This window comes from Dendrobates tinctorius, unplaced genomic scaffold (assembly GCF_039654945.1).
Source record: "Dendrobates tinctorius isolate UK_male_01 unplaced genomic scaffold, ASM3965494v1 ptg000012l, whole genome shotgun sequence".
NCBI classification, from domain to species: Eukaryota; Metazoa; Chordata; class Amphibia; order Anura; family Dendrobatidae; genus Dendrobates; species Dendrobates tinctorius.
The window spans coordinates 8,981,980-9,009,201 of NW_027361680.1; the positions used below are offsets into that span (position 1 = coordinate 8,981,980).

At 44.5% G+C, this 27,222-nt stretch overlaps 1 long non-coding RNA gene across 1 annotated transcript in view; it reads right to left on the reverse strand.

Annotated features, from left to right (window-relative positions):
• LOC141066304 (uncharacterized) overlaps window positions 1-17,778 on the reverse strand; it is a 30,836-nt gene extending 13,058 nt beyond the window's left edge. Inside the window, exons 1-4 of the long non-coding RNA XR_012226430.1 lie at window positions 17,680-17,778; window positions 17,527-17,602; window positions 17,322-17,434; window positions 16,885-16,919 (exon numbers count right to left, since the gene is read on the reverse strand). This is a non-coding gene — a long non-coding RNA (uncharacterized lncRNA). The remainder of the gene's footprint in view (window positions 1-16,884; window positions 16,920-17,321; window positions 17,435-17,526; window positions 17,603-17,679) is intronic.
• Between the last annotated feature and the right edge of the window lie 9,444 nt (window positions 17,779-27,222).

The following is a 27,222-nucleotide window of genomic DNA, read 5'->3' on the forward strand; positions in this document are numbered from 1 at the left end:
TTCATTTCATTTTTTTTTGTTATGTCTATCACTATTAATTAGATGAGGGTTTGTGGGTTAAATTTTGGACTTGTAGGGGTTAATTTAAGGGGTTAATTCGTTGTATTAAATTGCTGGGACTCCCGCTGACGTCACTGAGGCTGCAGGGAGTCCCCGTAATTTCATACAATGAATTAACCCCTTAAATTAACCCCTACAAGTCCAAAATTTTACCCAAAAACCCTTATCTAATTAATAGTGATAGACATAACAAAAAAAACATGAAATGAAATGGTTAACTATATGTAAACCATGTGTCATTTCATGTCAGGCAAGAGAATAATTATACAAAAGCCGGCAAATGTTTCTGCGGCTATTCAGCTATGATGAACTGTATGAATTTGTAATATATATATTAATGTGTCTCTATGACATGTATAAAATATATATATATATATATATATATATATATATATATATATATATATATATATATATATATATGTGTGTCTAGATCTATTCATTCTTTATTTAACCGGTCTCTGTGATTTTACTGTATTGGAAGAATTGCCGGCTTTTGCTAAAGGACACCGGGTGCGATTTTATCGCAAGTCACACATCTAGTCCGTTTTTTGTCCCATTTTTTCTCGCCCCCATAGACTTGTATTGTCGAATCCGATCCAAAAATCGGTGACAATCGCAGCATGCTTCGATTGTCTCGGTCCGAGGATCGGATCAGATCAAATATCGCATGATGGGAGCTGCCCCATAGAATAACATTAATTATAGAAGGATAGGGAAAATGAAGGGAGGTCAGCTCACCAGTCTCGGTTGCGATCCATAATCCTCCTGCGCACGGAGTCACCTTGATCAGGGGTGTTGACTGAAGCAAAATAAAGGATGGAATCTCCAGCGCTGGACTTCAGTTAAAAATATATCATTTATTGTAAATTCTTAAAATCGAACAGAAAAAAGTGTGGATAAGGACATACAGGCAGATGGGGTCTCTGGTGGTCTCCAACCAACGCGTTTCGACCTAGAGGGTCTTACTCATGGTTCACACTAGACCAATACTGACGACTACAAATAGTACAAAAACTAGTAAATCACAGGTGTTGGACAAAAGAATTAATGAAAATAGGGAGTATCCCTACCAGTTAACTCTTGCAAACACTCAGCCTAATGTGGAGCTGAAACAAAAACTAGTCGGAAAAACAAGAAAAAAAAAAAACTAATAAAAAGATATCATAAGAATATAATAACAATCACAAAAATTATCAGAATAACCAGAATAGAATAGGACTAAGTAGAATGTAAATATACAGAAGAAAATATCAATCTAATTGCAATATTAAATCAAGTCGTTTGTTCAGACCTAATGGTACTCTTGTATTTAATTTAAAAATCCAAAAGGATTCACGATTTAATAATTTTCTCCTGAAATCACCTCCCCTAGTAGATCTATAGACTTTCTCTATTGCTATAATTTTGAGGCTATCAGTTTTACCTCCATGAACAGTTTTACAATGATAAGAAACTGCTGAAATATTATAATTGCTACTAGTAGCTTCTGACAAGTGTTTCCTAATTCTCTTTTTAAGAGGTCCTATTGTGCAGCCTACATATTGTAGGTTACAAAAAACGCATTCAATAACATATATGACTCCTTCTGAATTACAATTTATGTGAGACTGAATAGGGTATGACATGCCAGTAACACTAGAAGTGAATCTGCTGGTTTTAACCACATAGTTGCAGACTTTACAGGGATGATGTCCACATTTGGAAAAGCCTTTATATGACAACCAAGTATTATTTTTAGTTCTCCTATTACTGATAAAAAGACTGGGGGATAAGATATCGCTCAAAGCAGGAGCTTTCCTGGCTATGTATCGTATCTGGGTATTGTCCAGAATTTGACCAAGTTTATTATCATTGTGTAAAATAGGTAAGTATTTTTTGACAATGTCCGTTATCTTATTGAATTGTGGACTGTACATGGTAGAAAAACTAACTATAGGACGGTCATAATTATTACAGGGGGCCCGTGTGCGATTCTTTTTCTTGTTAGCAGTAATTCCAGTGTGTACAAGGCTCAAAGGAGATTCATTCAGCAGGGTGTGTCTATCAATCCTGCTGACAATATTATCAGCTTTCCTTAGCATCCAATTAGCATATCCTCTGTCCTTAAGTCTAGAGAGGGTTTTGTTTGATTCTTTAGCAAATGTTATAGGTGAACTACAATTTCTTTTTAACCTAATTAATTCTCCCACTGGAATGTTTTTAACCACGTGCTTGGGGTGACAAGAATAAGCTTGTAAAATTGAATTTGTATCTGTGGGTTTTCTGAAAGGAAAAACGCAGACCTTTTGGCTGTCAGAATTCACAGACAAAGTCACATCCAGATAATTAATAGAAAAATCTGACACTGTAAATGTAAATGAAAGATTAAACTCATTCATATTAATATAGCTAATGAAATCAGTAATCCCTGAGATGTCTCCCTTCCAAATCAAAATCAGGTCATCTATAAAGCGACCATATAGTTGTATATTTTGTGAAAAGGGATTATTGTTACATAAGATATATTTCTCTTCCCAAACAGCTACTGTAATATTAGCTAAAGCTGGGGAACATTTACCCCCCATACTTACTCCTTGTTTTTGTAAGAAAAAAATTCCATCAAATGAAAAATAATTATGTGAGAGAAGAAAGGAAACTGCATCCACAATGAAGGATTGAATTTCTATCACATATGTACTATATTTGTCCAAAGAGAATGTGAGACTAGAAATAATCACATTGTGTGGTATGGACGGGTATAAACCCACCACATCACAGGTAATCCATGAATATTCTGGTGACCAATGATAATCATCCAAGGCAGAGATTAACATTTTGGTGTCTCTGATATATCCTGGAAGATCAATGACCAAAGGTTGTAGATAATGATCAACCCACTCTGCCAATTTCTCTGAAAAAGACCCTATCCCCGAAATTATAGTTCTAAAGGGGGGGGGGAACAAATCCTTGTGGATTTTAGGAAACGCATGATAAATGGGAATCACAGGGTTCTTGATATTAACATAATCATAAATTTTCTGTGTTATGGCCCCTGTGACTAAACCATCGTTTAATAATTTTGACAAATCACACTGAAATTTAGACGTGGGATCACTAGAAATCTTGGAATAGGTAGCAGAATCATTCAAAATGCGCAGATTTTCTGAATAATACAGGCCAGCATTAAGCACGACTACTCCACCCCCTTTATCTGCCTGTCTCACCAGAATGTCAGCATTTCTTTTAACTCTTTCATAGCTGCTCTCTCTTGTGCTGTTAAATTGTCATATGTCATTTCTGTTATTTTATCAAGCTCCACTAAATCTTTCTCTATTAGTTCTTGGAATATATCTAGAATAGCAGGTCTGGACTGAACTGGATAAAACCCTGGATTGGGCATTTTAAAGAGATCATTTAAAGTCCTATTTTTTGGTAAGGAATGTGATTGTAAGTCTCTAAGAGTGGAATAGCCTATAAGATCTTTAAAAGAAAAATTTCCATAGGGAAAAATTAACTCAGGAATATTTGTAGATCCAGACCGTGACAAGGTCTCTGAAGAGGTGAACTGGTAGTCAAAATGACATTTCAAAGTTAAATTTCTGGCAAACTTATTCACATCTAGAAGAGTCTGATAAATATCAAATTTGTTGACTGGACTAAATCCCAAGCCTTTGCTCAAGAGAGTCATATGAGCTTCTGATAGAATATAGCTTGAAAGATTTATTACAGGGCATGTTGATATCTCCTCCTGTTTCTGAAGTGGTAGTTTCTTTTTATGTTTCCTCCCCGCTCTTCTCCGTCGTTTTTTGATCTCCTTACGATAATTCCATCGCTACGGATATCCTCAGAATGATTAGTGTTGAAGGAAGCATCTAAGAACTCTTCTGACGTATTCAGATTAGAACTGGAAGACACTGTTGAATCATGAGACCTGGTGAAGCTGACCCTGCGATCTCTATGGTGAAAGCCTGAAAAACCATGCTGATATCGTTTTTTACCTTCTTGAAAAGGACGGCTTTTCTTCCAGGAATAGACCTGGTTCAATTCAAAGTCGCGTTTGTCTCTTGTGAATTTACTGCGTTATCCACACTTTTTTCTGTTCGATTTTAAGAATTTACAATAGAATAACATTGGGATGAATGCAATGCGATTTTTTTATCGCATTGCATTCGTCTGATTTAATCGCCAGTGTGACCCCGGCCTTATAGATACATCTGTGTTCCAACTTCTTAGATGAACTTCTTTGCTTGTCTACTAGTTTTTATGCATTTGGATCTTAATAAACACCTTAATAAAAATTGTAACTTTTATATTGGAGTTGTATTGCACTCTTTTTGGGTTTTGTGGGATTCAGCTGTCTCCCTAGGATCTCATTTCTTTTTGTCCCTCACTCCAGCTGCGTCCTATCTCTACACTAGCAAGAGCAGAATGGTGGAGCCAATGGTGATTTGGCCTTTATATAGGATGGGTCACATGATGCGCTGGCCAATCACAGCCATGACAATACTTGGCATGGTTGTGATGGCTCCAGAAGTGTCCACAGTCTAAAAGCATGTTAATTGGCTGCGCTACAGCCTTTCAGCAAGTTTTATTAGACTGGCAAGCCCAAACATGAAACTGGACTTAGGCCGGGGTCACATTTGCAAGTGTGATGCGAGTCTCTCACATCAATTTCCGTCACTGCCACCGGCACTCGGGACTGGAGTGTGTGGCTGCATGTATTTCTGTGTTGCCGCACACTTCGGTCCCGAGTGCCGGCAGCTTCTGACGGGTATTGATGCGAGTTTCTCGCATCACACTCGCAAGTGTGACCCCGGCCTTATAGTAAATATCTGTGTGAGCATTTACTTACAGGTTCACTCATCCCTATGGAAGAAGGAGTCGTCAGCTTCCTGCTCTATCATTCTCCCTGTGCTACAGAGCTCTGATGCCTCTACACTACATTGCGAGTGCTCTGCAGAGCTGTGCAAAGTGTTCTGAACACATGTTATGGAGCCTGGAGCAGCGAAGGAACAAGAAGAGGTGAATATATATTGAAGTGCAGCAGTGTTGGTTCAATGTCAAGAGGAAAAGTTCACAGCAAATATGTTTAATTTTCACACTCACATAATGTACAGCACATGGTATCCTCCAGATCACAGCCACACACAGGCTGAGCTTCTGTAGAGCCGTCTTGCAAACTCCAAACTGACACACCCAAACCTTTGCTGCAGGGTTTTTTTTTAAACTGGAATCTGTGGTTATGGGCCACTTGCAAGACCTGGCCTGGAGGAAACTGACCGCACTGCTACCTTCCTGTAGTCCGTTTCAAAAATAAAAGCCCATAACGGGTTTTCCTGAACAATGCCTTGGCCCAGTGGCTTGACCAGGTCCATGCTTACTTTTATTTTGACTTGTGACTCACAGGCATCCTGCTGTGACCACAAGACACTCCAGCAAGTCTAATATGACTCTGTCTGCATTTTGGGGGATACATATCGACCCTCGCATATGATCCCCCTCACTGATTCACAATATATATTTTTTTAAATCAATGGGGCCAATATAATTTTTGAAGATCTGTGTGGGGAGTGCAAAATAGTTGCAGGGCTTTATGGAGGCCATTATACATTTTGCAGGGCTATGTTGGGGCCATTATACAGTTTGGAGGGCTGTGTAGTGGCCATTATACAGTTTGCAGGACTATGTGATGGCCATTATATTGTTTACTGGGCTATTTCAGTGCCAATATACAGTGTGAGGCAGCGACCGGAGTCATATGTGAGGGTCGCTATGTGTCCCCCAGAATGCGTTCAGAAGCATATTAGATCCGCTGGAGTGCCCTGTTGTCGCAGCAGTGTGCCTGTGACTCACAGGGCAGAATAAAAGTGAGTTTGAGCCTGGTCAAGTTATTTAGATCAAGGAGTTTTTTCAGGAAAACCCGGTATGGGCTTTTATTTTTTAAACGGACTGCAGGAAGGTAGTGGGGTTTCCTCCAGCCCAGGTCTTATAAGTGGCCTATGGCCACAGATTGGAGAAAAGAAAAAAAACCTGCAGAAAGGGTTTGGGTGTGTCAGTTCTGGCTTGCACAGAGACAAAGCAGTGGTCTGCAGAGCTCCCTGTGTGAGGTAACACAGGGCCAAGCTGGGCCAAGGTCTGGCACCCCTTTCATACCCAGGCAACGTGGTCGCTCACAGCAACTGGCCACGGACTGTTTTGTTGCTTCCCGTCTGCGATCTGGAAGATACAACGTGCTGTGCACTGAGTGAGTTTTTTGTTTTTGAACTTGCTGGGTCACTGCCTCATAACTGCACAGCGTGGACACCGCAGGCGTCAACGGGGTTCTACCCATTTGCGCTACTGTATGCCAGGCACCTGAGGGGACTGCTGGATGTAGCCAAAGAGACGTGGGAATAGGAGCCCACTCCCCATAAGAGTGTCATCGAGTATGTGGCAAAAATGCAGGATCGGATTGCGGTCGTGCGGCCCATAGTAAAGGAGCATCTGTTGGATGCGCAGGCCGCTCAGAGCCGTACGTATAATAAAAGGGCCACGGTCAGGACCTTTAAAGAAGGGGACCGGGTGTTGGTACTAGTACCCACCCCAGAGAGTAAACTCATGGCCAAGTAGCAAGGGCCTTATGAGATACGGGGGAAAATGGGGGAAGTGAACTATAAAGTTTACCAACCCGGAAAAAGGAAACCCGAGCAGCTGTACCAAGTAAACCTGCTAAAGGCCTGGAAGGACCGGGAATGTTTGGTCATGGAGGCGACTCTGGTCGTACCAACAGAGGGCCCTCTGGCACTGGCCAAGGACACCGCCAGGGGACAGGTTAAAATAAATGACTCGCTCACCAAACAGTAGCGGCGGGAGGCTCGAGCCCTCGTGCAGAGGAATACGGACATATTCTCAGTGCTGCCAGGTCGGACCTCGGTGATACAACATGACATTATCACTGAGCCCCAGGTAAGGGTGTGGATGAAACTGTACTGAGTACCAGAAGCCCGAAGGAAAGCCATCAAAGCCGAGGTGAAGCAAATGCTCCAGTTGGGAGTCATTGAAGAGTCCTGGAGTAAGTGGGCTAGCCCCATTGTGCTAATACCGAAACCGAACGGGTCGTTACGCTTCTGTAATGACTTCAGGAAGTTTAATGAGGTGTCAAAATTTGACCTCTACCCAATGCTTCTGGTGGACTAGCTAATTGAAAGACTGGGAAAGGCCCAGTACTTCACCACGCTCGACCTCACTGAAGGGTATTGGCAGGCTCCCCTGACAGAATCGGCTAAAGAGAAGACCGCATTTATCATGCCAGAGGGTCTGTTTCACTATGTTGTCTTACCCTTTGGATTACATGGGGCTCCGGCCACATTCCAGAGGCTGATGGACATAGTATTAGAACCTCATCGGAAATACGCATAGGCCTATTTAGATGACATAGTCATCTTTAGTACCAACTGGGAGACCCACCTGTCCCAGATACAATCAGTTTTAGACTCGCTCCGAGTCGCGGGGTTAACAGCAAATCCAAAGAAATGTGTGATAGGGCTCACAGAAGCTCAGTACTTGGGTTACGTGGTCAGTCGCGGGGTGATCAAGCCCCAAGTAAACAAGATTGAGGCCATCCAAAACTGGCCCAAGCCCTTAAGTACTAAACAGGTGAAACAGGAATGGTCGCAGTCTGATTATGGCAGGTAACTGGAGCGCCCTGCGCTAGCAGCGCGCGGCGCAGGGCCTTGGGGTACTCGGTACCAGGCCCGTCGAATTCCATGGGGGACGGTGTCACGGAGGCGGTGACCCGGTCCGTGGCCCTGGGGCATTCATTAAATAATAAAATAGGGGGGAAAGTTGTTTGTGATGTTGTTAGATGTGGTAAAAATGAAGATGAAGTATATAGATGATTAAATACGTGACGCCACCTGTGGTATTCTGGTCAGAGGTGACCAGCGCTGCGGTGTTGTTCCCCTGAGACTGTTAGTGTGTCACAGCTGAGGTGAAAATAGCTCTCCACAGGTAGAGCAATAGTCCCAGGGCAAAGATGTTTAATTAATAGTTAAGATGGCTGTGAACGTTGGGGTGCAGAGAAATGAAAGGACACAGAGAAGTGCAGTTTCTTTACCTTTTACTGGCAATTGGTTGCAATCCGGAGTACCACATACAGGTGATGGCTTGAGTCCGGCTCGCCTGGAGGCATTCAGGGGATCCACCTTGCCAGGTGGGGGTTTAGGACCTTCCTTCCGTGCTTTTTGTGTGGGTCTCTGCTGTTTGTAACTAAGCTGAGACCCTCAATTGCGTGATGATTTCACTAATCTGTACGGCTGTCAACATGAGCCTATTCCACGGGTACCGTCCTTTTCACCGTCAGCCCCGGGCTCCTTATCTGTTGCTGTGCCCTCAGGTGTTCAATGTCGCTCAGGAGTTTACAATCCCCTGTACTTCCAGATTCTGCGGCAGGACATACAGCTCCTGCCCACCCAGGACTCTGGCGTCCCTTTCTCTCTATTACCGCTTCACTCTGGGGTCTGCTCGTGTCCTTTCCCTCTTCACAGATCAGCTCCCTGTCTTGAACTGACAGGATCTTCCAGAAAGATCCTTTTAGCTCATGTTTAACTGTCCTGTCATTTCCTCTCAGCTCACAGCTGCTCTCGTTTCCATGACAACTCCCTCAGCTGACTTCTAGCTGACTCACCAACCCCCTCTGCTGGCCAGAATTTATAAGGCAGCTCCCTTTTCTGACCTGCAGCAGGAATTGTGATTTAATCTATGTTACCTGGCATGGGGGCCCTCCTCCTGCCTCCAAGCATGACTTCACCTCTTCGAGGGAGGCAATGTCACTGTGACAACCGGACTCTGGGGTGTCACATTCCCCCCAGTTAAGTTCAGTACTCCCGGACTGAGGAAAACATAACAAGAATTGTTAACAACAACAATTAATGAAAATCTACAAAGTCTTAAAATGTAAAAATTATCAAAAACCAGACAAGAAAAAGAAACAATAGCACAGTTACTGCAGCGACCAGTCCTTAAGCTGCTATCCAGGAATTGTCTTTGTGCTTGTACCTGGAGTTTGGTTGGTGGGAACCGCCTTAACCCACTTTGTGTGTCATCCCTGGGCGTGACTACAGGGCACTCTGTAGATGGGCCTGTTTTTCGGCCACGCCAGCGGCTTATTTTCAAGGCCACGTTGGAGTAACGATTTACAAATAAAAGTTCTGACCACACATAGTCCTGTGGCCCAATTGTCCTTTAACTGGTTATTACGAATACTTAAAAAGGTTCATACAGTAAGTCTCTGTAGGCTCTCATGCTTAACGGTTACAACTATACATTCTTATTACTTTATGTAATCTCTGTAACGGGCAGGGATCTGACCTCTAGTACTACGAGTGAATCTACGCAGTATAGATATTTCTGATGACCTGACCTGTTCTCTGCTGTCCACTGTTGGTGCACTAGTCACTACGCTATAAGTAGACTTGTGTAAGATAGGTATTCTAGACTGCCTTCTCTTGACTCCTAGACTCACCATGAGATTGAAAGATTCGCTGTTAGCAGGGGACAGATTTCTGCATTCCACTGCAGATGTGGTATCTGTTACTGGAGCCATTTCATTATGAGTCTCTGCTTCATCTGGTGCAGTAGGTGTAATGGTCAATGTGTGACTGGACACACCGCCTCCAGCAGCGCGAATTTATATAACACACACGACCCTGGATACACCGCCTCCAGTAGGGTGAATCTAAATAATAAGGCATGCAGCCTGATACACCACCTCCAGCAGGTGAATTTCAGAAATACACATGAAACTGGATACACCGCCTCCAGCAGGGCGAATTTAAATAAGGGGAAACACCAGGGAAACAATTACAATGGTGGGCCCTGCGATAGGGAACAGGGATGTGGAGACCTCCTGCACTCCCCTGAGTCAGTGTTTCTACACTCCTACCGATCCCTAGGCCGGTTCCACACCGGACTCCAATCAGGATACCTTTAAACCCTAGCTCACCCTGCACCTACTCCTTTCTAGTGAAATGGCCAGTGCAGAGACTAATCCCACCACTGCACTGAAACACAAATAAAGGAAAGGCACAAACAGGGAAACACCACTTAGCTTTGCTCTGTCGCTCTTGCTCCCAGCAAAAGAGTCCACCACCAGAATGCAGCTTTCCTCCTGAATAGCTGCCACCAAGCTCTGTCAGAGCTGCAAGGAAATCCCCTCTGACTCCTTCCACACCAGGACTCTGACTGTGCTGCAAGGAACTCTCTCTCGCTCCTTCCTCCACCAAGGATGGTTGGAAATGAACCCTATCACCAACACCAGTGAGAGCACATGACACACCTTTATAGTTAAGCCAGAGGAATCACACCTGTTAGTGATTCCCGTGTAATAACGCTAACCACCACCGGGGGCAAACTAGAGCAAAATACACCACTGTGTAATAATCCTAATGGCCACCAGGGACAAACCCAAACTTAAGCACACAGCTTAAGGAAAAAAAAAGGTTACATGTGCTTTTAACTGTTATCATCCAACCTGGATCATGACAGTAGGCTGATGAAAGGTTAGGACTGACAGTAATATTAAAAACACACATGTGACATGCACAATGTGAACAAGTCTGTTGGACCATGTTCACACCACCATGACTGAAACACAAACAAAAAGCACAGAATGACAAATGTGCAAAAATACCTTGCAATAAGACATATAGCAGTAATTAGCAAGTGCTGATAAAAGGTAATAAAAAAAAAACACAGGGTATTTAGTTCACATTGTGCATGTCACATGTGTGTTTTTAATCCAGTTTTTTTCGTGCTTATGCATGATTTGAGAGACCCCACCCCTCTCTTGTGTGACATGCACATAAGGAGCTGTCTTGCACCACGTGCCCATACTAGAAAGCGCCTGTCTTAATCCTGCTCATTTAGACACTGTTCATATGTTCAGGTTTTAAATACATTAGATAGGGACTGCTTCAATACGGGTTACCTTGACGTTGGTGAAGCAACTTGGCATACATTTTTTTGCAAAAAAAGTATCGACTAAATACCCTGTGTTTGTTATGACCTTTTATCAGCACTTGCTAATTACTGCTATATGTCTTATTGCAAAGTATTTTTGCACATTTGTCATTCTGTGCTTTTTGTTTGTCTGACACTAATATTGCCTGATTTACTTGTGCCCACGTCCGAGGAAATTCTCCAAGTATAGTTTGGATCTTTTCTTCCACCTCTACTGTGGGCCGTGGAGTGTCTTAGACTTCTTTCTTATCCTTCAGTTGATCAGGGCACACCTTTAGATGATCTCTTGAGACTGCTTCTGAGGTTTCTCTTCCATCTTTGCTGATGAGGCATACCTTGGTGTTATTAAAGTCTGAAGGTATCACGGTGTATGGCTCTGCCTCCCACTGGTCATCTAGTTTGTGGACACGTCTCTTTCTTTTGAGTACTTGTTCTCCTGGTGTCAAGGGAACTGCAGGGGCGGGTTGATTGTAATTTCTTTCCTGCCTCTGTTTTGCTTGGGACAAACTTTTCTCCACACATTCTTGCACTTTGCGGTATTGTTGCTGCCGCTCTGTATCCAAGTCTGCATTTGGTGATGTTGTCTCAGGTGTTAAGACTCCCATGTCCAAATCAATGCGTAACTTGCCAGGTCTTGCTCTCATCAAGTAGGCCGGAGTGAAATTTGTGGAGTTTACCGGTATATGATTATATAGATCTACCAGATCTGGCAACTTCTCTGGCCACTGGTTTTGTTCTTCCAGAGGTAAGGTCTTCAATAAGTCAATTACCACCTGGTTAATCTTCTCACACATGCCATTTGTCTGTGGATGGTACAGCGTCGTTCTGATTTTCTTGCAACCGTACATGTTACAGAACCCCTGGAACACTTCTGCCTCAAAGGCTGGACCTTGGTCAGTGAGCACTTGTTCAGGGTATCCGTGCGGTCGACAAAAGTGTTGCTGAAATGCCTTGGCTGCTGTTTTCGCTGTTTTGTCTTTAACAGGCACGACTACCAAGAACCTTGAGTAATGGTCCACGATGGTCAAAGCATAGTTGTATGCATTCCTACTCGGAGTTAACTTCACGTAATCCAAGGCTACCAGTTCAAGCGGCTGTTTTGTGATGATTCGCTGTAATGGGGCTCGCTGGCTGTTTCGGTCTTTTCTGCGCAGGTTGCATGGGCCACATTCTTGGCACCACTTCTCAATGGAACTCCTCATGCCAACCCAGTAGAATCTTTCACGAAGTAGGACCTCTAACTTCTTCCAACCGAAGTGTCCTGCTCCATTGTGGTACGCCTCTAAGACCATTGGCGCATCCCTCTTCGGGACTACCACCTGCCAGACCAGTTCATGTGTGCGCGAGTTGATGTTCCTCCGACACAGTTTACCCTCGTAGATGAACAGCTTGCCTCTCTCCTTCTATAACTGCTGTGCTTCCTGTGGGTCATCTGGACCAGGGTGTGCATCAGCTTGTGTCAGCCACTCCATTACTAGGCGAACAGCTGGATCACTGTCTTGTGTCTCTGCCCACTCATGATGGGGTAATGGGTTCAACATTACCTCTCGTACGATAAAGCGCTTATTCCTCACCCCTTGGGAGCGAGGGGCTGCAATTGGACGGTGGAAGGCTGGTAACTCGATTTCTTCTCGTTCTTTTGGATCTTCTCCCCATCTGGTGAATTGGGCATCCAGGACAATGCATCCGCATTAGCGTTCTTATGTCCTGCTCGGTACTTGATGGTGAACTCACAGTTGGACAGCCGGGCCATCCATCACTGCTCAAGTGCCCCAAGCTTTGCCGTTTCAAGGTGGGTTAGCGGATTATTGTCCATGTAGATGGTGAACTTTGCTGAAGCCAAGTAGTGCTTGAAGTGCTCTGTTACCGCCCAGACTATGGCGAGGAACTCCAGTTTAAAGGAACTGTGGTTGTCGGGGTTCCTCTCAGTGGGACGAAGCTTCCTGCTGGCGAAGGCAATCACTCTCTCTCTCTGCCTTTCTGCACTTGTGAAAGCACTGCTCCCAATCCCACGTTGCTGGCGTCAGTGTAAAGTACAAATGGTTGGTCATAGTCAGGGTAGGCCAGGACCTCATCTCCCGTGAGGGCCAGTTTCAACTTGGTGAAGGACTCTTCTATCCTTTTGTTCCACTCGAACGGAAGACTCTTGTTCTTGGCCTTCTTGGATTGGCCCACTAGAAGATCTTGCAACGGTGCTGCTATTTTGGTGAAGTCCTTGATAAATCTTTGGTAGTAGCCTACTTACCCAAGAAACTGCCTTACTTCATGAATAGTGCTGGGTCTTTTCCAGTCCCGGATAACGGTGACTTTGTCAGGATCGGGTGCCACACCTTCCGTGCTCATCATATGGCCTAGTAGCACCTTGGGTTTCAAAAGGTGACATTTGGACGGCTTTACTTTCAAGCCAAAGTTGAACAGGGCTTCAAATACCTTGGCCAGGTGCTTCAAATGGTCTTCGTAGGTTTTGGAGAAGACGATGATGTCATCCAGGTACAGCAGAACGGTTTCAGTTTTTATGTCCAAGGCAGCATTCCATTAACCGCTGAAATGTTCCTGGTGCATTGCTGAGCCCGAACGGCATGTAGTTAAAGGGAACCTGTCACCCTTTTTTTGGCCTTTCACCTGCTGGCATAGACATCGGGGGCTTATCTACAGCATTCTGTAATGCTGTAGATAAGCCTCCGATGTCCAGTAAAGCGTTCATCGAAAACCCGTCAGTCACGACAGGCAGGACTGGTTGTCCTCCTACATACTGGTCTTGACAATTTGGTGGGCCTGGTTGTCTTACTCCTGGGGGTTGGCCCTTTGCCCCAGGGGTTGCTTGTTTATATGACAGGATCTTGCTAGTTGTCCCGCCTTGTTGCAGCGGCGACAGATGGGTTGTCCATCCTCGTCGTAAAGATCGCTGTCTCTCCCTCTGGTCGGTGGGATTCTCCTCTGCTGTCACCACGGGACATCATCTGGACTGAAGGCCAGCTGGATCTTCTTCTTTGGAGTCACTTGCAGGGACTGCACAGTTTTTGTGTGTGCAGCCACACTCTTGGTTAGTTCCTTGACTTGGAGACGTAATTCTGCAGCAGAATCATCATCTTGGGATGGCTTGTCAGTCTCAATAGGGGTCTTTGGAAAGGATGCTGCCTCCTGCTGGTATGTAATTGCAGGATGCTTAGAGGGCTCTGTGCTGCTAGGATTCGGTTCACGCAGCACTCAGATGGCTCTATCCTTAAAGTGTGCAAAGTCCAATTCAGGATTTTGTAGGGCCATTATGCGCAGCTGTGTCCTTTGATTGTTAGACTGGAGTCCTTCTATGAACTGCTCTGTCAGTAATCTATCTTCATCTTGCACGCTCTCAGTGTCAACCTGCTTTACAGCCCGTAGTGCCTCCTGAAGATTAAGGGCATAGTCCCGTATACTGTCCTGTACTCTCTGCACCCAAGGAATCTCATTTTTATCTCTGTTGCAGTGCGGGTATCAAAAGTGTCTTTCAGTCTGGCAAAGATTTGTTTGACAGTTCTTTAATCAGAGTGCGGCCAGGACTTTACTTCCCTCTGGGCCGCACCAGTTAATTGGCCAATGAGGATACTGACTTTTTGACTCTCAGACAGGGGGTACACTTTGAACAAACTACATAGTCTTTCATTAAAATCGCTCAGGGTGTTAGACTCCCCTGAGTACTGTGGTAACCAGGCTGCTCCTGGTATATATGGCATTGATAGCAGCATTATTGAGGCTGCGGCCGCGACTGCTGCTAAATCTTCGCCCGAGTTGGGCATTTTCTTCCTGTGTTTCACTTGCTCACAATAGAGCGCAGCTCCAGCTTCACTGGCACGCCCCTCTCTGCTCGCACGCACTGTGTGACGCAGTTATGGAGGTTATTTGAAAGCTCAATAAAGTCTTTAGCACTCAATTTAATAAAGTCTATGGCGCACAGTACCCAGCTTTGCCAGGCTCCTTTACCCAGCTTTGCTAGGCTTGCTAAATCCTGTTCGTGACGCCAGTTGGAGCGCCCCGCGCTCGCAGCGGCAGCGCAGGGCCTTGGGGTACTCGGTACCGGGCCCATCAAATTCAATGGGGGACGTTGTCACGGCGACGGTGACCCAGTCTGTGGCCCTGGGGCGTCCATTAAGTAATAAAATAGGGGGGGGAAGTTGTTTGTGATGTTGTTAGATGTGGTAAAAATGAAGATAAAGTTTATAGATGATTAAATACGTGACGCCACCTGTGGTATTCTGGTCAGAGGTGACCAGCGCTGCGGTGTTGTTCCCCTGAGACTGTTAGTGTGTCGCAGCTGAGGTGAAAATAGCTCTCCACAGGTAGAGCAATAGTCCCAGGGCAAAGATGTTTGATTAATAGTTAAGATGGCTATGAATGTTGGGGTGCAGAGAAATGAGAGAAGGACACAGAGGTATAGTTTCTTTACCTTTTACTGGCAATTGGTTGCAATCTGGAGTAACACATACAGGTGATGGCTTGAGTCCAGCTCGCCTGGAGGCATTCAGGGGATCCACCTTGCCAGGTGGGGGTTTAGGACCTTCCTTCTGTGCTTTTTGTGTGGGTCTCTGCTGTTTGTAACTAAGCTGAGACCCTCAATTGTGTGATGATTTCACTAACCTGTACGGCTGTCAGCATGAGCCTATTCCACGGGTATAGTCCTTTTCACCGTCAGCCCCGGGCTCCTTATCTACTGCTGTGCCCTCAGGTGTTCAGTGTCGCTCAGGAGTTTACAATCCTTTGTACTTCCAGATTCGGCGGCAGGACATACAGCTCCTGCCCACCGAGGACTCTGGCGTCCCTTTCTCTCTATTACCGCTTCGCTCTGGGGTCTGCTCGTGTCCTTTCCCTCTTCACAGATCAGCTCCCTGTCTTGAACTGACAGGATCTTCCAGAAAGATCCTTTTAGCTCACGTTTAACTGTCCTGTCATTTCCTCTCAGCTCACAGCTGCTCTCGTTTCCATGACAACTCTCTCAGCTGACTTCTAGCTGACTCACCAACCCCCTCTGCTGGCCAGAATTTATAAGGCAGCTCCCTTTTCTGACCTGCAGCAGGAATTGTGATTTAATCTATGTTACCTGGCATGGGGGCCCTCCACCTGCCTCCAAGCATGACTTCACCTTTTCGAGGGAGGCAATGTCACTGTGACAACCGGACTCTGGGGTGTCACATAACAACTCACAGTATCTCTGTAACATTGTTATAGGGCTTGTCCGGTCAAAATGAATAAATCTGCAGTCACTCTTAAGAATTCACCCAGCTCACGCACTGTTTGGTGTGAGGATTCACTGATTTCATACAGGGGAACAGAGGGTGTGTATGAGTAAGGCCGGAATCATACATGCGAGAAACTGGGATGAGTCTCGCATCTTAATACCCGGGAGAGGTGCGTGCGGCTGCAAGTATTTCTATGCAGCCGCACGCTCCGATCCGAGTGCCGGCGGCAGTGCCGGGTATTAAGATGCGTCAATCAATAGTATAACGTGGCACAGCTGTGTCGGTGCACAAAAGAAGGTTCCCACACAAGTATAGAATAATCAAAAAATGTTTGGCACTCAACTCGTTGCAAAGATGAAGAATTTTTATTTTTATTTTGCAGTCACAAATAAAGACGTTTCGGCTGTATCAACTAGCCTTCATCAGTAAACTGCAAAGTCGACAAAAGTATATACAATATACAATCAGATACTACAGATAATCAATCCATGAAGATATCAATAACAGAAGAAACAAGTACTGGTATGTGCACAAGTGGTAGGGAGGACAGGACAAGGTATATCGGAAATGTGGCTCATGGAAGGAAAAGAAACAGAAATACACATAAAAGTAAAAGAAAAGACATCAAACCTACCAAGACTGCTCCTATCTCTTCAATTTTCTGGACATCTATGGTGAGACAAGATTTAAATCAATAAAATTATCCTGTTAAGAAGTAATCAATGGAGCCTATAACTGTAGAATATATATATAATCACTATATTGTATGACCAATAGTAAATTAGGTGCTATTGGAGGTGATACCATCCACCATGTAAGAACTGGTATATAAACCTGGTTAAAAAAAAAAATATATATATATATATATGTGTCTGTGAGCAAACATTACAGTAGTGTGGGAATATTACAATGTATGACGATACTTGAACTAACCTGTAGATTTCAATGAGAAGGGGTAGTAGAGAAATATTCCAAACGAGATCATATACAGGATCTAACATGAACACAGTATACCCTTAGAACTTATTTAACCTTGGGCGTTATAATGTATATCATGTTGAGTTTACTCACTATTAGATCTGTGACTTTGAAAAGCTCCAAAGGTTGCACCAACCAGAAGGTGGCAGAAACATCCTATGGCTATGCCTGAAGGGAATTGTCCCAAAGGGGATTACTTGTGGGATCTAACATAAAGGAAAATGCAATCAATCATAATAATAGGCTCTGGGGCTCCCTATCCTGGTTATCAGGTATATCTTAATGAGCTTATACTCACTGTTAAATCCTGTGACTCATAGAAAACCCCAATTTCACGCTGTAAGAACAGCAGTTGGCTGTAGTTTCAAATGTCTCTGTAGGGACAGTGAGGGGTTAAAACTGATAGAGTACTCATGGAACTCTTGCAGACTAACGAAGCCAGCTTGCTTACTGTTGGTGGGTGGCAGCAGGACCTGTGTGAACACGGCATCCACCGCTGGTGTGGCAGGTGACTCAGACTAGAATCACTGTGATTTAAGTAGGGAGTAGGCGGGACTACTGCTGGAGTGACAGAGCCGTGTTCCAGGAAATGACGTCATGGCTGCTTCACTAGCTTGTGGGGAGGAGATTGTTGTCCTGAGAAACCAGGAAGAGTCATAGGAAAAACAATGTCACTATAAAAGCCTGTTAGGCAAGGGAAAATGAAAGCGTTACTATCTGGTGCTTATATCAGAAGTAGCACTGGACAAGCGCCCTATGTATTGTTATATAAAGGGTCCTAAAATCGCCCTATAGGAAATTGCATATATCTCTGCTGTTATATATAACGTGCCCACATTTATGTGTTGGGCTCCCTCTAGTGGGGAATGAATAGAAGGCCATAGGGAGAAAGAGAGAAAAAAAAAAAATCATGAAAAACATGCAGAGAATACCATTCTCAGAGAATAAAAGCAGACGGGAGGTAAAAGTGAGCCTGTAGGAAATGGGGAGGGGAAGTCCAAGGGGAGAACAACATCAGGAAGGTGACATTTGCGTGACGGTCAGTATAGGCGACTCTGTAAAGATAAGACAATATGTTAGATATTACATATCCGGAACACGCTAATTCCATGAAAAAAAACAATGTGCCTCAAAAGATATTTGCTAGAAAATATCCACATATATAGTACAATTACATCATATTGTATGGAGATGAGTAAATTAGAAAAGCCAGACACATAATACGGAAACCTTCTGTTAAATAAACGCCAATAGGTCATAATCTCTGTTGAGGCCCTTTGGTGCCAGTGTCTGTAATTCGTGTATCCAAAAGGCTTCTCTCTGTTTAAGAATTTGGATACGGTTGCCACCCCGCCGGGGAGGGGGGACATGTTCGATGACTGAAAATCTCAACTGTGGAATAGTATGTCCAGCCGTAATAAAATGATGTGGTAGTGGCAGTAAAGTATTCCCACATCTGATCGTGGACTTGTGCTTGCTGATACGATCTTTAATCGGTTGGGTAGTTTCCCCGATATAAAGAAGTCCGCATGGGCATTTGATCTGATATACTACATGTGTAGTGTAACATGTAGTGAAGTCTTTGATTTTATACCGCTTGCCTGAGTGAGGGTGATAAAAATGATCACCTTTCAACACGTTACTACACTGGTTACAGTGTAGGCATGGGTAAGTACCTGCTTTAGGTGTAGAGAGAAATCTCTGTGTTGTAACTCTAACTCCTGAGCCCATGTCTGCCTTGATGAGAGTGTCTCTAATGTTTTTAGGGCGTTAATAGCAAGGTAAAAAATTCTGGTGAAATTCTACAACCTCCGGATGAGCCTCCCTCAAAATGCCCCAATATTTCCATATGGAACGGTGTATGATGTTTGCATATGGGTGAAATGTATGGACAAATGGTATCCGTCCCGTTACTGAACTACGAGTGGCAGTTGGAGGTTGGAGCGCATGGTCCAATAGGTCAGGCGGGTAACCTCTTGCCTGAAATTTCGTGTACATTTCATTTAGTCTAGTTTTGCTGACCACAGGGTCAGAGACAATGCGTTCTACCCTCCTGAACTGTATTGAAGGTATTGATGTATGAAGGTATTGATCTCTTTGTAGAGAGGGGGTGCAAACTTCTGTAATGTAACAAACTGTTACGATCCGTGGTTTTGACAAAAAGATCAGTGCTCAGTAGTCCCTCTTCACTCTTTATGACCTTCGTGTCTAAGAAGCTAACCTCATGTGTGTCCCTAGTGATGGTAAAGGACAGGCCAGACCAAGCTGTGTTTAATGTATTATGGAACTCATCTAATGTGTCTGCTGGACCAGTCCAGATACAGAAGACATCATCAATGAATCTTTTCCAGACTAGACAGTAGGTCCTGAAGAGGGGGTTGGGGTACACTACATCTTCCTCAAAGGTCGCCATAAACGTATTAGCGTAAGGTGGTGCGACATTGGACCCCATCGCGGTCCCTTTCGTCTGTAAATAAAATGTATCCCCAAAAAGAAAGTAATTCTTACTCAATACCAATGTCAATAGTTCAATACAGAAGTTGACCATATTACCATCCATCTCTGATCTCAATAAACGTCTTCTTACGCAACTGATACCCAAATCATGTGGGTTGGATGTATAGAGGTCCTTTACGTCAAAGGACACCAGAAAGGAATCTCCAGGGACAGGACCTAAGGACCGTATTATTCTAAGGAAGTCCCCTGTATCCAGCAGAAATGATGATGCCTGGCGTGTAAGGGGAGTTAGTACTTTTTCCAGAAGTATTGATAATGGCGACAGAATAGAATCTGTCGATGCCACTATCGGTCGGCCCGGAGGGTGCTCCAGTCTCTTGTGTACCTTAGGGAGGATGTAAAAAACCGGGGTGATAGGATCTGTTTTAGTCAGGAAGTCGCGTGTTTTAATATCAATCACTCCTTTTATAGTATATTCAGTGGTGACAGTATTGATACATTCTCTAATAGATCTCACAGGGTCATGTGGTAAAACCGTATAAACCGAGCTATCACTTAGTTGGCGCATCACTTCTCTTATATAGTCCTGTTTATCCATTACGACGATAGCCCCACCTTTATCGGCGGGTTTGATAATGATATCTGGATCCTGTCATAGCGCCTCCAGTGCCTGGAAATCAGCTGTATCCAGGTTAGGGGAAACATGTAGAACTCCTTTCTCAATGTTCTGTCGTAATTTTGAAAAGGCTCCGTCAATGAATTCAATAAAAGATTCAACCGCATGTGAACTAGGTGGCGGTCGGTAGGTACTTTTATTACGGAGCCCTAAACGGTCTATAGAAATGGGACACAGGGTGGTAGTTTGGGAAGGGGGCATCTCCTTGTCCTTTTTGGTAAAATGCACCAATAACCTTATGCGACGATAAAATCGCTGTAAGTCCATGTCCATCTGGAAGGTGCTGAACCTGAATGAAGGGCAATAGGACAGGCCCTTTTGTAGGAGGTTATGTTCTGCAATACTGAGAGATCTAGAGGAAATGTTAATGACTAGGGAATTCGTACCTGGGACCTCGTTATCCTGTAGGAATCTGAGCCTCTTCCTCCGTTGGCTGCGGCGGATCCTCTTCTGCATGGACGTCTTTTTCGTTGATCTAAAAAATGTCCTGAACGATAGTCTCTTCTATCTGTTTCTGAACCCGATGTGGAGGGATCGTTTGAAGACTGTTGCTCAAACCTGGAGGAATTAAATCGAGAGGTAGTGTTATAGCGCCAATGGTACACCCTATTATTGTTGTAATCTTCAGTATCTCTCTGGAATTTAATTCTCTTCCTCTGTTCAGTGTCCCATCTATGTTGGTCAATGACCCCTTTGAGTTTATCTTTTAAAGTGGTGAGTTCCTCAGGTGTACTGGACGAGGCCAATTGTGATTCAATATTCTTAATGGTGTCATGACTGGTATTAATGGCTTCCTGCAAATGTTCCACTGTGAGAGCGGTGGATGCCGTGTTCACACAGGTCCTGCTGCCACCCACCAACAGTAAGCAAGCTGGCTTCCTTAGTCTGCAAGAGTTCCATGAGTACTCTATCAGTTTTATCCCCTCACTGTCCCTACAGAGACATTTGAAACTACAGCCAGCTGCTGTTCTTACAGCGTGAAATTGGGGTTTTCTATGAGTCACAGGATTTAACAGTGAGTATAAGCTCATTAAGATATACCTGATAACCAGGATAGGGAGCCCCAGAGCCTATTATTATGATTGATTGCATTTTCCTTTATGTTAGATCCCACGAGTAATCCCTTTTGGGACAATTCCCTTCAGGTATAGCCATAGGATGTTTATGCCAACTTCTGGTTGGTGCAACCTTTGGAGCTTTTCAAAGTCACAGATCTAATAGTGAGTAAATCTCAACATGATATACATTATAACGCCTAAGGTTAAATAAGTTCTAAGGGTATACTGTGTTCATGTTAGATCCTGTATATGATCTCGTTTGGAATATTTCTCTACTACCCCTTCTCATTGAAATCTACAGGTTAGTTCAAGTATCGTCATACATTGTAATATTCCCACACTACTGTAATGTTTGCTCACAGACACATATATATATATCTATTTTTTTTTTGAACCAGGTTTATATACCAGTTCTTACATGGTGGATGGTATCACCTCCAATAGCACCTAATTTACTATTGGTCATACAATATAGTGAGTATATATATATTCTACAACCCGACATGAAATGACACATGGTTTACATTCAGTAAAGCATTTCATTTCATGCTTTTTATATGTCCTTGACTAATAATTAGATGCGGGTTTGTGTGCAAAATTTGGGAGTTGTAGTTGTTATATTAAGGGGTTAATTCATTTTTAAAAAATGCGTGGGCTTCCCATTGCCCTGTAGCGGTGGCGAATGAATTAATCTAGCAAAGTGTCAATGTCACCTTACAATCGAATGGTGACATTAACCCTTTGTTAGATTAACCCACTCGCCACCAATATAGGGCAATGGGAAGCCCACGCATTTTTTAACAAAGAATTAACCCCTTAAAATAACAACTACAACTCCCAAATTTTGCACACAATCCCTCATCTAATTATCAGTCAAGGACTTATAAAAAAAACATGAAATGAAATGCTTTACTGAATGTAAACCATGTGTCATTTCATGTCGGGTTGGGGAATTATTTGATAGAAGCCGGCAATTTAATTAGCGGCTATTCTGCTATGAAGAACTCTGTGAAATATAAATATATATATGTTTGTCACAATGACATGTATATATATATATATATTTATATATATATATATATGATATGTGTATATATCTATTCTTTCTTTCTTTGTTAAACCTGTCAGTGTGAGTTTACTGTATAGCGCACTGAATTGCCGGCTTTTGTAAAAGACACCGGGTGCGTATTTCTCGCAAGTCACATGTGTGGTCCGTGTGTAATCCGTATTTTTTGCGCACCCATAGACTTGCATTGGCATATTACGGGCGTAGTACGCTGACAATCGCAGCATGCTGCGATTGGCACGGACCGTAGAATACGCCCGAGAAATATACGGCTGTTGGGAGCAAACCCATAGAGAATAATTTGTCCGTGTGTAATGCATGCTTTTAACGCCTCTCACTCGTCCGTATTCCTCGCCAGTGTGACCCCGGCCTTATACATACTCCTGACCAGTGGGCGTAGCCTCACTTTCCATACACTTGTATGGAGCTAGGTGCACTCTATAATCGGACACGTCAACTGTCCTTTCGTGTCACAGGGCCGGTGTGCGGCCTCGGGTCAGTACCAGTGTATGGAGCGAGGCTGTTCCTGGGTCTTACACCAACAAATCTCTCACTATGTCCTTAAAGGGGTTGTACAGTTAAAACCAATAAGTCTGCAGTCACTCTGTGTGACTGCACACTTAGGGTAAGTTCACACTGGGCTTTTTTTTCTGCAGAAAAACCTGATTTCTTGGCAGGAAAGAAGCTGCGGAAAAAACGCAGGATTAGGTGCATTTTTGCTGTGTTTTTTGGTGCGGATTTGATGCATTTTTTTGTGTCTCTTTGTCCATACTAATGTCCATGACTTTTCTGCAGAAAAAATGCAGCAAATGATACCTGCGCTTTTGCAGCATTTTCTCAACACCCATTCCAGCCAAAAATGCTGAAAAAAGTGACCTGCTCTATGTCCAAAAAAAGCAGCAAAGCACAAAATCCTGATGACACAAAAAAACAATGTGTGTACATGAGATTTCTGAAATCTCATAGGCTTTGCTGGTACTGTAAAAAGCAGCTGAAAATTAGCATAAAAAATGCTGGAAAAACGCCCAGTGTGAACATACCCTTATGGGCTCACACTCACGTGCGAGTCTCTCGCATGAAGACCTGGCACTGCCGCCGGCACTCGGACCGGAGCGTGCGGCTACATGTATTTCTATGCAGCCGCACGCTCCCGTCTGAGTGCCAGCGGCAGTGCTGGGTATTCATGCAAGAGACTCGCATGAGAATCGTGCGATTCTCTCGAAAGTGAGTATGAGCCCTATGAATCACCCCAGCGCTCACACTGTTCAATGCCGGGATTATTAAGTCTTCAGTTACACAGAATTACTGCAGACCAGTAGCATAGCTGCCTGGGGAGTAGAGGGTGCAGTCACCCCAGGCCCTGGCTCTGAGGGGGCCCACCTGGAGCTACGCTACAGTAACTGTATTGCAGCGCACCTATACAGTTACATTCTACTTGATCTCCCTGCTCTGCTACCTCGCTGCTATGGGGTCACAGAGCAAACTGTGGAGCCCGTCATCACAAGTTCAACTGTATCAGCTGGATGCCGATATGGTTGACCGCATTGATGAGAGTTGGAGCGTCAAGCTCCCTCTGCCATCATCCCCCTCTCAGTGTCTGACGTCACTGAGTACAGGTAGGGGAGGTTCATGCTGCTTCGCGATCTTTCCTGGGTATTGCCCATGACCACACACCTCGTGGGACCGCCATGGCAGCCATTTTCACAGTCCAAATCACAGTTCAATAAATCTGTTCCTTTGCACATTTTGGTTTGTTGTTTCTCAGTTCAGTCAAATTTCTGGCACACATGACCCGGTGACATCAGGCTTTGATATCCTGTATGTGACGCCAAGTTGGAGCACCCGCCAGGGCCATGGGGTACTCGGTACCGGGTCATTTCTTAAAGGGGCAGTCTCACATCGGCGGTGACCCGGTATGTGACCTTGGGCGTCCAATAAAAGGGGTATATTTACAAGGGATGAAAAATAAAGAGTTTTTGTAATGAGTGTTTGTGACGCCACCTGTGATATCTGGTCAGAGGTGACCAGCGCTGCAGTGCAGATCCTCTGGGACAGATGGTGGGATGCAGCAGAGTTGGAATAGCTCTCCACAGGCAGAGCTGAGTCACAGGGCAGAAGAAAGATGTTGAAGTAGATGGTGATGTAGTGTGGAGCAAGGGATGTAGCAGTGCTGAGTTGGTGACGCAGGACGAATGCAGAAGACACAGCTGAATGCAGTTTCAAAGCTATACTCACAGTTCTTGTGCACACAGATGCCCACTCGGTGCTGCGTCCTCTAGGTGAGGGATCCAGCCAACCTCCAGGCAGATAGAGAACACTGTTGTGAATTCTCTTGCTCGGAGTTCTGAGCCGAAGCTCCCTCTCCTCCCTCTCGTGGTTGCTGAGAGTAGTGGAGCTGGCCAGGTGGATGGAAGTTCCCCACCTGATGATGATAATTGGAAACCTGGGATTACTGGTTGGGAGCAAATAATTGAGCTGGCTGATCTTGGAGGTTGCTGGTGATTTCCTCAGTGTGCATTTGGAGCTCTTTTGTCCACTGCCTGATCTGCATGGTTCAGCTAAGTGATTCTTTTGCTAATCCTTTGCATCTAACCTGTTTGTGTCTTTTTTTGCTTTCTGTTTTGCTGCTAGGGTTCAGCGTGCTCCCTGCTGGGTTAAGGGCTGGGGGCAGCGCTGGGCTCTGCTTCATATGTTGCAGCTTGTTCAGTCCCCTGTTATGTTAGTATCTTTTTGCTTTGCTGCCAGTTTTGTACCAGAGTGCTGATCTAGCGGGGTGAGATCGTGTGATCTCAGGTTTTTTGTATATCAGTAGTGTTGGACTTTTTCAGGGTTTTGTGCATGATTGCAGACAGTATCTTTTCTGTCCTGTCCTTTCTAGACAGCTTGGGCCCCACCGTTTGCTCAGTCTGTTCTCTGCCTGTGTTTGTGTATCATCTTGTCTCACCGACAATATATGTTTGAGGGCTGTCTATTCCTTTGGGAATCTGTTCCGGGGCAGTTTAGATTTCATCTTTCTGTCTGTCGGCTTAGTTAGTCCTCCGACTGTGACGAAGCATCTAGGTCATCATAGGAACGCTCCAAGGCTCCTGCTAGTTGTGCGGATAGGATCAGGGGTCTGCAATCCGCTTAGTTACCAACCTCTCTGGTCTTCTGGTGGCTTAGCCTATTCCTGCTATCCTCCTCGGTGACCTATTCATAACAGAACACCTTTCCCAATCTCTCAGTCAGTGTATGCCTTCCCTTCTCACAGTGCTGATTTCCACTTCTCTTCCTTCCCAGCACCTCACAGTCAGTGTCTGAGGCCAGCAGCCGTGAACCCTGTCAGATAACATGCCCAATGCGTTTCCTTGATCCTTTCTGGCTGCCTTTCCGGAGAAGATAACTGTGGTAGTTGGCTGTGGCCCCTAAAGTTGCCACAGCTGTCGCTTGCTAGCTGAGTCCTGTTGTCCACTCCACTAGGCTAAGGGGCCAAGACCCTTTCTGCGACCTGGATTTCCCCCATCTGACATCCATCAGCATGGAACAAGCCCCACGGGTAGCACTCGCTTACCTGTGCCTCTGAGAATCCCTTTCCCACTTCAGGGATCTTTCTTCAGTCCTTCAGTCCGTACCAGCAGCCCCTCAGACCATGGGTCTGCTGTACAATTCTATCTCTTCCCTCCTTCCTCTATGGGAAGGGTGCCTATGCACGTCTTTCCCCTTCTTCCCCTACGGGAAGACTGATCCTAACTTCCCTTCTATTCTCCCGCTCTAACCTTCCAACTCCACCCACCTTCTAGCACCCTTTCCTAGCCAACAGGGATGGTGAAGCACATCACCTGCTGCTGTCACGTGTGGTGGATGCAGTGTTGTGTCAGAGCCAGGTCAGGTGTCTCCATCTTACCTGAAAGGTGGGATACCACACCTCTGGTTGAGGTGCAGTACCTCTGTGGCGACTGGACCCTCAGGGGCGCCACCACAGTTACAATGACGTCACTACTCGGCGTCCGCTGTTCAGAGATGTGTGGACGTTCGGAGTAGCGGAGGAACCAGGAGGAGAGGCGAGTATTGGATGTTTTTATTTTTTTATGGTGGTGCTATATATTATATAGAGTCTGCTTATGAGGGGTGCTTTATATTATATAGAGTCTGCCTTGGGGGGGCATTATACAATATAGAGTCTGCCTATGGGGGGTGCATTATACTATAAAGTCTGCTTATGGGGGGTGCATTAAACAATATGGAGTCTACCTATGGGGGTGCATTATACTATAGAGTCTGTCTATGTGAGGTGCATTATACTTTATAGAGTCTCCCTATGAGGTAAGAATTATTGTATATAGAGTCTCCCTATGGGGGGTGCATTATACTATGTAGAGTCTGCCAAAGGTGGGTGTACTATACTATATAGAGTCTTCCAATGGGTGTTGCAATATACTATATACTGTAGTGTCTGCCTATGGGGAATGCATTATACCATATAGAGTATGCCTATGGGAAGTACATTATGCTATATAGATTCTGCTTAGGGGGATGCATTGTACTATATATAGTCTGCCTATGGGGGGTGCATTATATTATATAGATTCTGCTTAGGGGGATGCATTGTACTATTTAGAGTCTACCTTGGGAGGGTGCATTACACTATATAAAATCTGCCTATGGGGGTGCATTATACAATACAGAGTCTGCCTATCGGGGCGCATTATACTATATAAAGTCTGCTTATGGGGAGTGCTTTATACAATATTGTCTGCC